The sequence below is a fragment of the Apteryx mantelli genome, chromosome 17 (assembly GCF_036417845.1).
Source record: "Apteryx mantelli isolate bAptMan1 chromosome 17, bAptMan1.hap1, whole genome shotgun sequence".
Classification (NCBI taxonomy): Eukaryota; Metazoa; Chordata; class Aves; order Apterygiformes; family Apterygidae; genus Apteryx; species Apteryx mantelli.
Window position 1 is genome coordinate 7,068,006 of NC_089994.1, and position 14,245 is coordinate 7,082,250.

General features: G+C 44.9%; 1 long non-coding RNA gene across 2 annotated transcripts; it reads right to left on the reverse strand.

Moving 5' to 3' along the window:
* Nucleotides 1-1,471: 1,471 nt before the first annotated feature.
* Nucleotides 1,472-13,527, reverse strand: LOC106486287 (uncharacterized). 2 transcript variants are annotated; one of them, XR_001292856.2, is made up of 6 exons: nucleotides 13,181-13,527; nucleotides 12,329-12,427; nucleotides 10,447-10,500; nucleotides 5,689-5,798; nucleotides 3,440-3,540; nucleotides 1,472-2,311 (listed from the first exon to the last, which is right to left on the reverse strand). It is a non-coding gene; the product is annotated as an uncharacterized lncRNA (long non-coding RNA). The 2 variants fall into 2 exon arrangements; XR_010885904.1 differs by lacking the exon at nucleotides 3,440-3,540.
* Nucleotides 13,528-14,245: the final 718 nt, after the last annotated feature.

Below are 14,245 nucleotides of genomic sequence, written 5' to 3' on the forward strand. Positions count from 1 at the left end.
AAGCCCCATATTACTTATCTGGTGGCAGGTCTTTCAATGTGCTCACATGATAAGCTTCACTGGAGTGATAGGCAGAGATGAGATAAAGGTATTGGTTTGCTAGGGACACATATGAGTGCTATCACCCAGTTACTTGATCTCCAGATGCAGCTGTATCTAAATTACTGCCTCTCCCCCATTTTTCGCTTTTTGTTTCTCTACTCTTTTCACAAATTAGTGGCATTCTCTCCCACTGATAATAGGAAGTCTCTGAAATTTTGCAACTGATCAGATGGGGCATTGAAAAGTTGTCATGTGCCATGAAGTCAGAGATAAATGATGTTCAGATGAGCATCTAGTCCCACAAGTTTAGCCTTAAACACCACAAAAATCAATGGGATCCTTTCATCATTTCAACCTTGAGTTGGACCAAGAAGAATATGAAAAACCACAGTGAGATAAACCTTCAGTTGGTACCTCGAGTGTAGTTTAAACACCAAATACCTAATTAAGACTAGAAGGCTGAATACAAATGAAGATGATACTGAGGCAGTCCTTTAGAAGGCTGGTGTACATTATTTTCATTGTTCTTAATAGTTCTAAATATTTTCAGTGATGTTGTTCTTTTTCAGAAGGTCAACACAGATGTTTCTAGCTTTTCTGTTTGGTTTGTTGCTGTGTGCACTGATTACTGCTCATCGTATGTGAGGTTTTCCTCTTGTCATCCTATGTGACTTCCAAATCTCAGAATAAAAGGCAAGGCAGATCCTATAGTTTCCATTATTCCCAATCTCCAGACTGAAAAATGGTACTACAGTGACAAATGACTCCCAAAAAACAGAAGCATTGTTCTATACACATTGTCCTCCAGTAATTCTGAAGAACATCTCTGTTCCTCAGTGCAAATATTTTTCTAGTTTCCAGAATAGAAATGGGGTTCTGAAAATCAAGGTGGGTTTCTGTGCATCACTAGCAGTGATAAAGATTCTGCAGGGCACATTCTCTTACTGGTTGCAGAGAAAGAACCAAGGGCAGCATTTGGCTTTGTTTTTGAAACCCGTTCTCTCATTCCTACGCCATGTCAACAGGAATAAAAAGGAGCAAAATGTTTGCTTCTGTCCTCTCATGGTCAGCAGATCCAAATCAGAATGCACAGGCTACTGCTCAAATGAGTCAGAAGGTGCAATTTCTACACAGTCGCTTTGCAAATGTGATTAAAGCCTCGAAGTACATTGCTGTGCTCCATGGGACAGCTCTGACCCACACACTGCCTTTTCAACTCTCTGCTTTTTCTAAACCAAGTACATTATGAGTGAATAGGAATAAAACGTGTAAACAAGAACAGAAAAGATTGTTGCGAGTTCATTAATTCTGATCACTTAATAAGCTGTAAATTGAAGTGCATGAATTCCATTCTCTGAACACCAGGATAAATTTGAAGAATCTCTATTGACTTCATTTACACTGATATGCATTAGAATAGTTTCTGGTTTATTCAGGATCAAAATAACTATTACAGCAACATTCAAGACCAGAAGGCACCTAGTTCTCAGTTAGATAACTAAATGAGGGCCAGATTTACAAAAGCACAGAGCCCACCACGTAAAAAAAAATCTGAATTCTTTTTAAGATCCAGGGCAGAGACATGGTCATGGGGCCCAGGCAATTCAGAGCTGCAGGCCTGGATCTAAGAAGCAGGGTGAGACTTTGTACCTAACTGAGGAGAACAGAGTACGACTACTGTCCTCCAGACCTGCTTCTCACAGAATAAAAAGATGAACTATACACAAGGAGGCAGAATTATTTGAATAGCTTTGTAATACCAGTATTCAGAGTTGTGCTGATGCATTTTTTTGCTTAGAAGTCCCCTTGTGAAGTTGTGAGGAATCTAGCAGGATATCTTTCTTCGCAAAGGCAAGCATCACTTTGGAATTCTTTACTTTGTGGTTAGGATGCTGTCCATAAAATCTTATATTTGCTTCCTTGGTAGATAAAACACTTGGAAGGGGCCAAAAAGAAGCCCAAAGGTTTTCATGAACACTTGAAGTTTCTGAATGAACAACTGTGGAAAAAGGAACCTGAGAAGCCTCAAAAAAATCACTGGAGCTGCTCAGCAGCAATACCAGGAGGTTGTCTGTGTCTTCTGCTGCTGCTGGTTTGTCTGCAAGGAAGTCCCAAGAAAGTAGCTCTAAGGTGATGCCCTTGAAACGTGCAGCTATGAGGGACTGAAAAGTGATCAACCGAGATGTCTAGAGAGCTCCTCCTGCTGGCTGTTTTCTGAGTAGTCCTAGCCCTTGCCAATAGATCCAATTTATTTTCTTTTTTTAGGAAGCTGGAAATAAAAGGAGCAAAGCTAATGACAGGTCTTATTTGTCATAGCAATAAACCAGCCTGATCCCATAATATGTCTCGTATTGCCACCCATTTACTCTCTAACTTTATAAACAGACAGAGATGCTGTGTCTAGAAGGCTGAGGACAACACAGGGAGCAAGGCAGCGCAGTGACTGCGGAGGAGCTTGGGGAGCACCAGGAGCGAAGGTGAGCGGGGCCGAGGGTGACAGCGAGGCAGGCAGGGACAGGGACCTCACTGACAAGGAGCGCAGTGCCACAGTGCCTGAGCAAGAAGAGCGGAGCGTGTCCGGTGATGGTAACCGGGTTCAGCCAAGAGTCCAGTGGCCATCAGACAAGCCTGTAGTGACGAGCCAGGCCCGAGGCTAAGCCAGAAAGTCAAGTGAGCGAGTCAGGATCAGGATCAGGATCAGGATCAGCAAGGCCCACAGCCAGGCACAGGCATACCTACAGCCTAGCTCAGGTGAGGATAGGGGCAAGGGCAGCTCTGTGCCGCAGTTCCCAAAAAAGCGGCAGAGCCCTGGGGAAGGCCCCCAACAAGGCTTCTCACTGCTGTTTTGGCAGCACTCTGATCCCAGGTTACGCCGCACCATATCAGAGCAGACCTTGAACACAGGCAGCCAAACCCATAGGACGGGGTAAGAGGCTGCAGAGTCAGCTGCTGCACACAGGGTCCTGACAACATGCTGCCTAGCAGAGTCAGTGAAGAACACAAAAATTATTTGAAATGCAGATGAAAAAAAAAAAAAACAGGTACAAAAATGCCACAGGAGTTGGCAGAATAGAAGACTGACAATCTGTACTTCAGCTGTTTCAGGTTCTGGTCAGGAATGACCTTTTTAGGGCATTATATGCATGCTTTTATTTTGCCAGTCTGTTGGGAAACACCTCTTTTTAAACCAGAGTTATTTTAGAATTGCCTCTGGGATGTAAAGGCAAATCCCCTCCAAGTTTTTCTCCTATAACTTAAAACAGAAAAAAACAAATGTAAATCAGTCCTGGCTTCCCATGAAAAAATCCATCCACACTACATATTCCTCTGTGACATTTCAACAGTTCAGTACTTTGGCCAAGCTATGCCCCAAAAGAAGAAAGCAGACCAGACATACTGGCATCCCTTTTCCTCCACGCTCGCTGGTGACATTTGCCATAACCCTGCATTGGCCCGATCTTGCAGGTATGCACGCCAGTCCAAATCCCCAGTGCCTGCCTGCATGAGGAGGAAAAACATCCTGAGGCAACAAAGCTCAAGTGGCAGGTGTGAACCATCTTCAAAAAAGGAGCTTGTCAGATTAACAGGGCGAAGACTAACCCTTTGGGAAAGGGTGACCGTGATTATCTTACTGAGTTACAACAGGAAAAACCAAAGACAGACATAGAAAGGAAGGGAAACAATGTGAGGTGAGTATCCCAGTAGTGTTCCCAGCTGGACTGACACTGATACACTGTTTAGATAAAGTTCGTCTGCCCTGTAAAGGTTCTGTCGCTGTAGCAGAAGGAAATGGTATACTGGAAAAAAAGCCTGTTACCAGTACTGATAAAAAAGTATTCCCAGATTATGTGAGCTATTTTGGAAAAAAAAGCACTTTTACAACGGGGACTTGTAATTCTGTTAAGTTGGCTAGGGATATATTTTGTCTCTTTGTGCATGGAGTACTGAAAGCATACAGTATTGTTAATAATTGTCATTTCTCTGCCAAGCAATTATATTTCTGTACTTTATTTTTCCAGTGTGAAAACTCTAAGGAAACATTTTAAACCAAAGCCATTTCCTTGAAGCTGCCTCTGACCTTCTTCTCCTCCTCCTCCTCCTCTCTCAGCCATATCTCCCTGCCAGGACGAATTCAGACCTAATGTCTGCTCCTTCCACCAGGCTTTTGGATATGTGACAACATCCTCCTAGTCACTGGGATCTGCACCTGCTGATGTCCATTGTCTTGGGTCCAGTTTGGGAGAAGGCTTTTAAGGAAAAGCCCAGACTGAAATTTGTGAAGAGTCTAATGATTTACAGGAATAACCAACTGTGTAGCTAGTTTCTGTACACATCTATCAGCAACTTGTGAGTCCTTGGCAATTAATTCACAAGGCTGCATTACGGGAATGGTTCAAGGCTTAAGAAGAGGCTTTTGAAAGTTTAAAAAATCGGAAATGAGTCACCAATCTAAAACACCACAACCCCGTGGAGCAGCCAGCGCTGTGGTAGGGTATGGGGGGGTATGGGGACAGGCTGTCTGCAAAGCTGCCGTGCAAAGCCTGGTACATTTGCTAGCAGACCCAGAAGAGGGTATGCACTGACAAGAAGGAGCTGCTAGCTGTGCTCGGTGCAGTGCCTCGCGTCCACCATTTCAGTGTTGGGCACAGCACGGGCATACGGTGCAATTACAGCCACTACTGAGTTCAACCAAGCAACTACACCGTGTTACTGAGGTCCCAGGGTAATGAAATAAGAACAATGTAGTGTCCAAGAACACATTACTCGTAGTGGAGGTGCTGAGCCGGGTGCATTGCCCAGGGTGTCACAGGGGTGGGTCTGTGGGACAGGGGATATAGAGCAGCGGCCAGGTACAGCAAAGTGCTGCTGACGGAAGGCCCTAGATAATCCAGCGATGACGCCCGCAGTGGGGGGTGGGGGGTGCTACAAGAAGGAAAGTAAATTAGAACTGCCCAGCTCTTGTGTCTTCTTTGCAATTAGTCTTAATCTGTGGGACCATTATATGGCCATACCCCACAGTGTCATCTGCATCCCACTTTCTGTGATGTGATCTATACAGCCTGCCCTATATAGTCTAGGTACATGAACAAATACAAACCTTGGTAGTAAGTAAAAGCACTTTCTCTGTTAACATCTCCTGCAAATAGGGTGCAAAAACCTTTGCAGATATTTATCTGTCTCCCACATTATATCAGTACATTACTTCAAAAACGTTTTTATTTAAAGACCAACTGCTTGCTAGGAATTCACAATGAGGCCTGAGCCTTTTGTCCACAAACTCTTAAGTTTTCCTCTTCTGCCTGGCGTCCCCCCTTCCATCAGTGTTCTGCAATTTGCCAGCCTCCTTTATGTCTCAGTTATGTCTTCACAATGTGAGGCAGGCAGACCCATGTGCCCACAAACAGAAAGGCTCCTCCAGCTCACAATAACTCAGCAGGCTTCTGTGATTTCCAGAGACTGCATTACTGTGTGCCCATGTCTGCCGTCAAATTACTGCCTGGGCGCAGGCCTCCATTGCGAACCCCAGCCTTACCCCAAATGCGAAACTGTCCCCAAGCCCTTAGAAACATCGATCTTCTCTTTCAGCTCCCCTTACACAAAGTAGTTTAAACTCGGTTGTTCCTAGGAAAAAAAGAACACACTCACCCCTCTGAAGACGTATTGTGATTATATGTATGTCCTCTTTCTGCAACCTACTGAGAGTGGCTGGGTATAACATAACAGATTTTGAAGGGTAGACAGTCCTCCTGAGGTTTCTAAGGAAAATGGAGATAAACACCATAAAGAACAATCCTTCACAAATAGCAGAGGTTGAATAAAATAAAATCTAAACCTAAGTCCACTTTCCTCTCTGGTGCAAGTTCTGGCAGAGCCAGGGTTATTCTAATTTCTAGCTGCTTGCCATGGCCCCCGTTGGAACATTACAGTAGTGAGAAAAAGCCAGAGCACAGGTACTCCAGCCTTAGGCACCTTTCCCTTAAAACCCCCACCCTGCCCTGCTCTGTCTGAGGCTGTGGAACACTGTTCCTAGCACTCCTACAAGGGAAACAGTTATTCCTCTGCCCTGCCTTGTTTTAAACACCTGTACATAGGAAAGATGCCATAGACAGATCACATGTAAGCATATAATTGAGGCCTGATTTTCTCAAGTCATTGAGGCTATTGACTATAATTGCTGTTGTCTGTTTTGACCTTCTCCTCGAGGTGTCTCCACCTCCCATTACAATGTCACAGCAAAAGAAGTTCTGCGGTCGCCCACAAAGACGCAAAAGGAGCAAATGACAAGACAGAACTGACCTTGCCCATATGGTATAAAATTAATTCTAAATTAACAATTTGGAGAAAATAAAATTGTTGCACAAAAAATAGACAAAAACAGTTATTTCACTTACAGAACATGCTACTTAAATGCTTAGCTTAATATTAGAAAACTTTGCATACATAAAGTATTCTGTACCCAAAGTCCTCAAAATGTTTTAGAAAAATAAATATACTACTATTATTCAGTATTTTGCAGGAAAACTGAGGCATAAAGCATTCATAAGACTTTCTCAAGGTAACTGACAATTTACCATCAGAATCAAGACTCGAATCCAAGCTTCTTAATCCTTGCTCCTCAGTCGTATGCATTATTTTAAGACAGCCCTCAGATTTATTCACTTTAAGGCAAGTTGGCTAAAAAGGAGCACTAAAGCAAACAGAAACACGCGTTCTACATCTCAAAGCGAGGGTCTCCTTGTGGAATGGCAATACGGATACAGTGTTGCCTTAGATTTGCTACGCAGCTGTAAAGCCCTTATCGTCTCGACTCTGCGCGGGCAGCCAGGATAACCCTGAATCCATACTCTCTGCCCGGCGCAGGCTGGGGGAGGCTGTGACAACAAAGGCTATGACAGAACCCCATCAGGGAAGTCCGTTCGGGCCCCATTTCCATCAGCTCATAAAAGGAGCAGCCTGGACCCACATGCTGGGCTCTGCTAAGGCTGCTCCAGGCTGCAGCTCTTCATTTGCAAAAGAAATGACCCATTCATTTCTCTCTGACCTCTGCAGACACTTCAGAGCGCTGACCTCATCTGCTGATGGCTCCCACCACTCCTGCTACCTTCCTCAGACAGGTGCTCCCGGACAAAAACCTCAGCCTTCCCAGGCAAGCTTAACTAAGGCAACTTCAAGAACATTGTACCAGGGCTTCAGTGGGGCTGTCTGTGAATAGTTTGAAAACTTTCAGCTCTTGCAGCATTTATTTCTTATCTAGAAAAGCAGAGGCCATGTGAAAATGAAGCACAAATGCGAGGATGTAGTTTTAACTGAGCCAGCTAAAGTTAAAAAATATACTTGCTTGTGTGTGCATGCACACTGGACAACACAGTGCATCTCTTCCCTGCAACTGCCGACAGCTGCATTTTGCGGCTGTACTTCATATTAATGCGCAAGCAGGTCCTATGACTCCTGTACAGAAGCGGGTGGCTTGTGCCCTGGGTACTCCTGTCTTTGCAGTGGATTCCTGGGGGCAGTTTTGTGTCGATGAAACAAAGGTGATAACGACACGTCGGCACGGGAATCTACGTGCTTGTATTGCACTCCGAGAAAAAGACATAGCTCCTCAGATATGCTCATCACCCACATTTATCTCAGCACTCACACAGCCTTATAACCAATAGTATCACAATCCTGGCTTGTGCTCTTAACATCCCCATTCCGGAGAGATTACGCCCTGTTTCACAGCCAGCACAGGGTGGCGAACCTCTTGTCAAAGGTCACAAAGGCATTGTGGGGCCCAACTGGGAATTCAATGCTGGTTTTAAGTCCAAGTTCAGAGCCTTGCTCATTGGACTAAGCTCTAGACAATAACATTTTTCTACTTTGCAGAGAACAGGGAGCCTTCGAGTATGTCTGGAAGAATTTGGTGGTCCTTAGATGGAGTCACGAATATGTGCAGCACGGACTAACACAATTTTTCAATAAAGGTGGTATAAAGTCAATCAGACTAGCTCAGCTCTTCCACTGGTCTCCAAAGAACAGCCAGTTATGAGAACGAACATAACCATCCCTAAGACATGAGTAAGCCAATTTGGAAGCTGACCGTGTTTGCTCCCAGTGCCACATACACACCAGCTCTGCCGCTGGCAGAGGCCTGTGAATCAGAGCCCGACGTCTGATGCAAGAGAAGCTCCGGCGTCTCAAGCTGCTTTCCCCAGCAGAGAACAACACTACTAGTTTGAGAAAGTCCCCTGCCTGCTTTCTCTCTGAGTAATTAAGAGTGAAATCCTCCTCTCAGTGACCCCAAAGCTCTCAGCCCAGGCTGATTTACACATGAAAGGAACCCTCTGAGGAGCTTTCTCCCTTTCACATTCACAACCAGGCAGGACCTATAAATAAAACCTTTCTGAAAACAGGAGCTTTCAAAAAGGTCTGTGTATGTGTGCAAATGTATATGAGAGAAAGGGAATGGATGTGTGCACTTGAGAATGTGTATGTGTTTGCATGCATATGTGACGAGTGGGTGAGAAGAACGTGCATTCATACATCAGCGTGCATGCAAACAAGTGTACTTGGAAAAGCGTCTACACGGCTGTGTGAGTGCGCACAGGTAGCGGGAGCACTTACGGGAGCGAGAGGGCACATACAGACTAGTTTCTAGTTAGCACAGTTCCAGGGTACACTCACCAAAGTCAGCTGAGTCACTCTAGACTCACACTTGAAAAGAATGATTTAGACCCCATGCATATACCAATTGTGTGTGACAGAATATGCTTGTGACACACTCTTTCTTTTCAATCTGCAAAGCAGTAAAGTACTAGCAGATCAAAATGGCAGCATTTTATGCTGCTTTGGATATAAGGTGGAAGGTAATAGAGAAACAGGTCTCATGACGTGTTCCTATGATTTTGAAGGTGAGATTTTTAAAAGGTACCATCTTCTCAATGGCCCAGGAGAAAGAGAACAGTGTTGGGCTTTCCAGGACTGTCATAGTTTGAAGACATTTTTACAGTTTGTTGGAAAACAAAAAAGCCCCAAAGTTTGCAAAGTAAACGGGACTACTGCCATGAGAGAAAACGAAGGTCAGAAAATCAGGACGACTGTGGCTGCCTTTACAGGAGCTTGTCAGCACAAAAATGCCCAGATCTGAATCTGCATGCTCCCTCCCCCACTGCCCTATTCACCCATGTGTCCGTGCAGCCAGGATATTTCCCTTTCCGTGAGGCCTAAGAAGGACCCTACACAGTTTCCAGGAAACTGGCAGTTAGTGTGACCCTCTCCTAATACAAAACAGGTGACACAGAGCTCTGAGCCAAACCGGACAGACTGCAGGATTTCATAAAGCAGGTACTGGACTGTGAGCCTTTGCCCGGATAAGAGGAGGCTTTTTAAGATTTGGCTACAGTGTGATAATTTAAGAACTCCAAACTATTTTACCCCATTATTCCTGAGGAGCTGAATCATTTGCTTACTGTGTCTGTGCCCCAGGTTCGTGCCGGCAGCCAGGCTATGCACACTGGACTCACGCTAGCACTGGTGGGGCTGCCTGACAGCCTGGTGGGAGACTTCCAGGCAAAGCCCCTAAGTGTGCAAGGGAAGGACGCCGGAGAGGTGCACACTGCACTGTTCTGATTTCATAATTACTAAATACAGCTCTGCAAGCTCTCCCCCGCCCAATTCTCATGCAAGAATTTAGAAGGGGCAGGCAGAAAAATGCACAAAGCGGGAGATATAAGGAGTGCAAAGCCTCACAGAAGTGCACAAAGCACCTCTTCTGCCAGTTCAATAAAACTCTTCCTAGCTACTTGCACTAGGCAGGAGTGTGTGAGCAGGGATGCAGAGCTCCCCTCCTACTGAGCTCGCAGCTAAAGCCCTCCCCCAGTTCCCAGGGTCTTCAAATAAAGATTTGCATAGTGCTTCCAGATCATTCCGAGAGAAGGGACAATGGCTCCCTGAACGCCCTTTTCCCCCTCCCTCCTTCACTTACAAAGCTGATAAAGCCCTGGTGAAAAGGGGAACAAAGGATTTACAGATGGCAGAATATTGATTTCTGCAGTTTCAGGACTACAGGGAGAAGATGAAGAATCCCCCTGAAACTCTGTGAAGTTTGAGACACAGGCGCTATCTCTGCAGCACTGTCTCCGCATTTGTTAAGACACTGCCCCATCCATATCTGATGGAGGAAGCACTGCTATTCTAGAGGGATGAGCAGGTCCCTGAAAACTTGCAAATGCACAAAGATGAGATTGCACTTTGAAATGCCAGTGTTGCTTGTGGGTACGCTTGCTGTTTCCAAACCTTCCCCACGGAGAGGCGCTTCCAGTGAATGCAGTTTGCCCCCAGGCGGACCAGACCGGCACTGCCCTCAGAGAGCCTTCGGCCCCAGCTGAGGGTTTCAGAGGGCTTTTATAAATCACATCTCACCAGTGATTTATGCAGTTATCCATGTCCTCTTCTCCCCACGATCTACCACTGCAGCTAGGAAAAACAAAAAAAAGAAAGGTGAAAAACAAATATTTTGAAAGTGTTCTTTGATTCTGAATTACAGTGGAACGCCACTACGGCAGAACTTGCTAACTTAGGACTGTTACCTTAATGCTGAGCATTTCTGTGCTTAGCACATAGACTTCTAAAATTTGTGTTACAAACGTTCTTCTTCAGTTTGCAGAGTCAACTCCACCTGTACTGAACACTAGGTCACTGCAGTCATTCAGATTTTTGCTAAACTGAACAGTGATATAGAGCATTTGAATCAGACGCTGTACATCACTACTGCATATCCAACTGGAGACAGTCGCTGGATATCCAAGTCGGATTACAGGAGTTGTGGGCCTGACCTCCAAGTATTCCACCACCTCACTGAAACCAGCTTTCTGGAAGTGATTGGCTCCCAGCGCCTTTTTTTTTTTTTCTTGCCAATGCAGAGCAAACTGTAGCATTTCTTCACTCTAAAGATAAAGGCTCCCAGGATGGTGGGTCTTTTGAAAAATGTACTTGTTCAAACTTCCTCAAAATGTTGGATTTAGGACCAGATTTTTAGAGATGACTAAATGAACTGACAGGCCCTCACATAGGTTTGTTTCAGAAAAACTCCTGTTGCACCTCTCGTGTAAGGCAACAGCACATACAGCGAGCCCGAAAGGTGGGTCCCACAGCACGCATCAGTAACCCAGGCAGAGCTACTGAGGCAGCGGCACAGTTGAGACTCCTCATTCACTGACACTTTCCTTTATAAAGGTTTTTGCTCTGCCCTCAGGATGAGTGCAATCATGACAGTGATAATAACCATTACATATCACACACATACATATACAGCATATTTTATACAACTATATCAAAACATTCCTCAAAATTCTCTTTTTAAAATATCTAGTTTTCTTCAAATATCTGCTTGTCTTCTCTCAGTTAGAAGAAATGCATCAGGTATAATTTTTTGTGTATTTCAGCAGTCACTCCCAGCTTACACCACATTTAAAGAAGAGGTGAATCAGCCCCATTAGTCTCCTGACCCAGCTAACATGGACATTCATTGCAGCTTTTGGGATGATAAAGCCTGTGAAAGTCTCATTTTAAACCAACGTAACTCAGAGACTGCAACGAAACTGCCAGAGTACTCGGGCTCAGGACCAACCCAAGCCTCCATTTTCACTTGCTCTCCACCAGTCCCTTGGAGCTCCAAGGGTGGAAGAAGTGCCCACAAGCAGCTTCTTTTGATCTGGGGCAGCAGTGCTAAGAGTTGCCATTACTAAGTGACCCTGTGGTGGAAGAGCATTTTCAAGACTGTCAGTGGTGTCAGAAGACATTTTAGGTGCCAAGAAGAGTTAGGAAGAAGCACACCTTGTCTGCTCTCACCTCCTGCTGGGCCCTTGCATGTTGTCTTCTGAGGCTCCTGTGGCAACACAGCTCAAAAACTTTTTGAGAGTCCCACTTTATGCTTCTTTCCTTAGCCTAGACAGCAGTTTGTTACTTGTTTTGCTGATCTTTTTTTGTTTTCTCTGCTTTCTCCTTTGCTCTTAACTGCATGGTCACCTTTGGAAGTGTTAATGTCTGTTTTCTGCTTACAGGGTTTTTTTTGCTATAAGTAAGAGTGGTTTTGTTTACATGGTTCCTGCTATTAAATCAATGCTGTAATTCGCTTTAGGATAAAGAACTTAATCTTGGTTTCATCCTTTAAACATTATACAAAAAACTTCTTACAACTTCCTTTCACAAGAAAATTCACATTCTAATTTCTAAAAAAGCCTGGTATTACACATCTCATAAGCCTGAAATCTAAATGATGTAGGTGGAGAAAGACAAAATTCACCTCCAATGTGGGCAATAACTTCACCATGTAATACTCCAAACTCCATCCAAGAAAGAAGTGTGCACATGCATGGTGAGCTGCAGTTGTTTCAGGTCTGCACTGTAAAAAATGCATCAGATGGATGCAGACATTAGGAGAACAGTTCTGTAGGTAGACATACACAATGCCACCACGAAATACCTGTTTTTCTTTCAGTGCAGAAAGAGGACTGAACTTGAAATGCTATATTAAATGAAAGAATATGAAGGTGGATCACTGGAAGAGGTAATCATGATTTAAAAAATAAGAGTCTATCAAATACCAAATTATTTATTAACAGTTTACACTGGAAAGATATAGCAAACTTATCTGGGCAATATTTTTATGTCAAGATATGTTTCACAACAGCCTTATAAGATGTCAGCCACCTCACCATTTCTATATGCTACACAATAAGATTCAAGCCCTCATCCAAGTGAGCAGAATGAAATCATACTTACTTCCCAACAGCAGACGCAGCTTCCTACTGTCTAATGACCATGTTGTAACAGCAACCCAGCCATGCCACAACATGCTTTGGTCTTGCCACAGAAAAGGTGATCAGTTTTGTGGAGCTGCGCTGAACTGGGCCTATATTATGCATAGCCAGAGCGGCAATGTGTAATAACATAACCCCAGCCCAGGAGATCTGGCTATACAAACCAAGCTCTTGAGCTTTCCTTCTGCTTCTCTTCATCTTTCACAGACATCTACTTCATCAGAGAGTGGAACCACTTTCTTCTCCTTCCACAGTTGAACATACCTTGCGAGTATGGAAAATGCAATTCCTTCATCATCATTCCCTCACAAACCAGACCTTGCCATTGTCCTTACCTTCAGGTTCCCTGTTCCTCTACTTTCACAGTGTCTGTTTCTGTCTGTACAGCCAGTACAGGAGTCCTCTCATTCTACTTCAGAGTTGATGAGTATTTGAAAATGTACTCTCCACCTACATGGCTTCTACCAAAGGTCAAACAGGCAACCATCAGATTCCAATAAAAAGTTATTATAATAACAGGATCCAGACACTTGCAAATTAATTACAATGAAGAGTTCTTCTGAAGATCTTGTGTTTATTCAACTGATGTTGTTAATTCTATTTCAGCAGAATCATCCCAGGAATCTAGATAATTAAAAACACATCACTGGTTATGAAAATACATTTCATTTATGACAAACATCTTTTTACTGCCACTGACTGAAAGAGTTTTCATATCCCAGTGATGAGATTGGTCCCTAATGTGAAAAAGCGCTACTGACGAACGTAATGGCCATTCCCTGCTGCTACGTGACAGAAACTCAAATACAGCACTGTAATTGCTCCACTGACAGGAAATTCTACCCAGGATGCCAGGACTGTCTCCTAAGTGATCTGTACTGAATACACACAGTCTCTGAACCTCAGCTATGGACATTAGCATTGGGAAGTTTCTTCCCCTACTCCTTCTGCTCTGGAGAACAGCCTGGTCACTGCTCCCATCCGTTGTTGCACTTCAGCGTGCAGCACAAGCCAGCACAAAACCACTGTCAGCAGCCACAGCCACTCACTGTAGTTGTCCTTCTCCGTGCCCCATCCTGACAGTCCCTGGCGCCCACCTGCAATCTCCTTCCGGGAGCTCCTGTGCTCCCACCTCGCCTCGACTGCCCCCCGCCTCTACACCAGCCCCACCCCAGCTCCACAGGCCCTTCCAGACTGGCCCCAGGCACCCGCAGTGCTCCGCAGCACTCTCCCAGCACCCCGTCCCCGTCCCCAAAACGCCGGGGCCGCCCACACGGCAGCACCTCCCGCGCCTTGGCTGGGCAAAGCGGCGCCTCTGCACCTCAGCGCCAAAATGGCGCCGGACCCCCTCGCCCACAGGGCGCGACGCACGTCACGCGACTAACGGTTTCTCCCCCCAC